Source organism: Peromyscus californicus, unplaced genomic scaffold (assembly GCF_007827085.1).
Source record: "Peromyscus californicus insignis strain IS unplaced genomic scaffold, ASM782708v3 Scaffold_5__1_contigs__length_169319896, whole genome shotgun sequence".
In the NCBI taxonomy this organism is placed as follows: Eukaryota; Metazoa; Chordata; class Mammalia; order Rodentia; family Cricetidae; genus Peromyscus; species Peromyscus californicus.
The window spans coordinates 89058617-89062209 of NW_026294573.1; the positions used below are offsets into that span (position 1 = coordinate 89058617).

Here is a 3593-nt window from a genome sequence, read left to right on the forward strand (position 1 = left end):
AAAGTCATCCTCTTGCCTTAGCCTCCTGAGTGGTGGGGACACATTTTTTTTTTTTAATAAGACCTTTGTGTTGGCTTGAGAACTGTTGAATGCCTTTCAGTGTGATGCCTTATAGTCTTACTATAGGGAGCATATACACATACAAGTAAGAACTAATTCTATTAAGGTAAGATATTATTGCTTATCCCCTCCCTATTTCAAAAAGTGAAATATTGGATACAAATAATCAAGTGTGCTTGGTCTTTTAAAAAATTAGTGTATAGAAGGAGTAATCAAACTTTTTATTTGAGATAACATCTTGCCATGTACGTTAGTTCTTGAACCCATGATCCTCCTGCCTCAGTCTTCCTGGTGCTGAGAATATAGGTGTGTGACATCATGCTTGGCTTGAATTTTTGAGGATACCAAAATAGGAAAAGGAATGTAAACAATCAATTACATAGTGAACATCAGCAGAATTAATTCTTAGAAAGAGATGAACTATAACTAGTATCCAGTGGGGTTGTGGCATTAATTTATAGCTGGTGCCAAGGATGAGAGTTTCCTCCCTTTTATCAGAACCAGATTTCTCTTCTCACATAACTGAGGTTCTAATGATCTTTCATACACGAATCATGGTGAAATTCAGGACAACCGAGGACCCTTCTAAGAATTCTCTAGCCTGGGGCAGTGAGGTTTGGGAACAGAGATAAGATGTATACATAAATTCTTGGTGAAACAAGAAGAGAATGAGACAAGAGGGCAGAAATGAATGACAGACACTCCATCCTGGGTCCAGCTAGAGAAAGAACTCTCTTAAGCACGACACATGTCGATGTTGTTGGGTGGTCCCTTGGTTTTGCTGAGCACCTGCGTGTCTGGATTCACAGTATGCCCCCTACCTACTACTGTGAATTCTCAGTGGTCAGAGCAAAGAAGACAAAGTCCCAACTTCAGGGACATTCAGGAGGAAAGTTGTGTAGAACACGGAAGAGCATGGTGGACTTCGGTCAGCAAGGCAGTGGTGGTCAACTTTGATGATAGGAGCTCTCTTGGGAGAAAACTTACAGAACTGAATATCAGCTCAGGGAAAATTTCCATATTAATATTTTCTAAATTCTTGGAAAATTCTTTTTTCCCCCTTTTTTGTAAAGCAGGTATGCTCCAGAGCATATTTTATGTCCTGTGTTTATTTCAGGTGTTATTTCCTGACTGGAGATGTAGCTCAGTTGGCAAAGCACTTGCTTAGCAGGAACAAGACTCTGGGTTCAGTTCCCAAAGCTGTAAAACACTTCCAGTACTCAGGAGGCAGAGTCAGGAGGATCTGCGGTTCAAGGTGGCTTTGCCTGCATGTTGAGTTTCAGGCCAGCTGGGTCACACAGAAAACGAGACACAACATGTATTTCTGTCTCCTCCACACTTCCTTATGTCCCTTTCTTGTTTCTCTTTTGAAATGTGTATTTGTTCTTTGGACTATCTCTTACTATTTTTCATACACCTTGATTTTTTTTCTTCTCATTTGACTTTGATCTTCTACACTGTGGGAAGTTTTATGTGAATTAAACATAACATTCGACAAAATTGAATGACCCCCAAATAAATTTTCTGATAGTTTAAAACAGCAGATGGCTGCTGGAGAGATGGTCCCACCATTAAGAGCACTTGCTGCTCTTGCAGAGGGCCAGAACCAACGCAGGGTAGCTCATAACTGCAAGTATCTACCAGGGGGTCTGACATCTACTTCTAACCTCCTCGGGCACCTGAACACATATGACATACACTCAGAAAGACACACACATACACATAAATAAAAACAGTGAAAAGAAATCAGTAAATTTTTATTTATTGGACTTTCTCAAGCATAACCAGTTTTGGATGGTGATCTCATGCTAATTTTTGTACGCACACTAGGGGGCACTGTGTAGCTAATAACACCCTCAACGATGGTTGCTGGTTTATGGTAATGCTGAATTCTCAACTCCTTTCATCTATGTTGGCATTTTACCTTCTGAGCTAACAGCAGGATATGAAGAAGATGTGTGGTTTTGCTTCTATAACAGGAAAAAAAAGCGGATTAAAACAGTGCCTGTTGTAAGTCGGAGGGAAGTGCACATTTATGAAAGAGTAAGGCTTTCTTTTCCTTTTGGAGTTCTTTTTTTTTTTTGGTTATAAATTCACATGAGTTGGTACAGCCAATATACAAACCACAGTTGTAGCAACCAGAGGAAGAAACAGGATATGACCCCTTTTGTCAGATGCTGGTAATATCCCCAAGGAGGCAGGGTAAAACTCCATCCCATTCTAGCTTAGCTAGAATGCGCTCTTTGCGTCGAGTTATTTTGGAAGGGTTTCAGCTGAGGCTGAACAAGGGCTTCATAGCTAGACATCACGTGTTCCTTCACAAAACAAGTTCTCCGGGATCAAGTGTGGCCGTCCCAGCGTTGCTCAGCCCTCTGACCTCAGTCTTGCTGGGGCAGCATCTCTGTTGGGACTGAGAAAGATTTCAGCTTCCAAGTCCTTCCTGCTATTTCTCTCAAGTTTGTGACTTCTGTGATGGATCCTTTCCCCTCCGCACCAAAAAGCAGATGTCAAAACCCGAGTCTGTTCACCAGAGAATTTGATGTCCAAATTTGTCATACAATAAGCCACAAGGATCCGTTCAGTATCATGGTATATCGTAGAAAATTTAAGATATGGATTAGGAAGATTTGAATTCTCTCATTAGACAAAATTAACCACTTTCAAGACTATTTAAGCCATACCTCAAAATATTCTTAAACTTATATTTATTTTTATCCACACTTCATACAATTGTATCACTTAACTAACATTTTAGAAATGATGTGTCCTCATTAATTTTCATTTACAATATTTATTAAAAGCACACATTGTTTATAAGGTTGCTGTGAACCCCTAGTTATTTGTGACCCTTGAGGCAGGATCCATCCACCCTGCACTGAAGACCAGATATACCAGGGGTAGCAGGGGCTTGCACCCAGCTCCAGAGTTTGATAGTCCTGGGGTTGTCCTGGGCAAAGCACTTGACTCTCCCAGCTTCACATTGATGAGGATAATGCTACCTTCACCATAGTCACTTTCTACAGATTAAATGCACTAAAGCCAAGTGACAAAGTTGGCAAAGTCTCCAATGGAACGTCCTGTGCTCCCTTTTGCATTTAATTTCAGACCAGCAATGATGTGAGACACAAGAGCAGCAATAAAACCTGTGTGGTTGTGCTCGCTTCGGCAGCACATATACTAAAAAATTGGAACGATACAGAGAAGATTAGCATGGCCCCTGCGCAAGGATGACACGCAAATTCGTGAAGCGTTCCATATTAAAAAAAAAACAACCTGTGTGGTTACGTGTTCCAAGAGCACCTTGGAAAAGTGTCACACACAGAATACTAAAAAGGGAGAAACACATTTCTTGCATGATGGTATCAAAAGAAAAGCATATTTACTGTTCAGAGTAAAAAATAAATTCAAATGAATTATAATAAATGTCACGTGCTAGAATATTTTTTTAAACTTAAAAAAAAAGGCTGGGCAGTGGTGGCGCATGCCTTTAATCCCAGCACTCGGGAGGCAGAGGCAAGTGGATCTCTGTGAGT

General features: G+C 40.5%; 1 non-coding gene across 1 annotated transcript; it reads left to right on the plus strand.

The window, feature by feature from the left end:
- The first annotated feature begins 3213 nt into the window (after positions 1–3213).
- On the plus strand, positions 3214–3322 carry LOC128097986 (U6 spliceosomal RNA). The gene has a single exon (XR_008214038.1). It is a non-coding gene; the product is annotated as a U6 spliceosomal RNA (small nuclear RNA).
- The last annotated feature ends 271 nt before the right edge of the window (positions 3323–3593 follow it).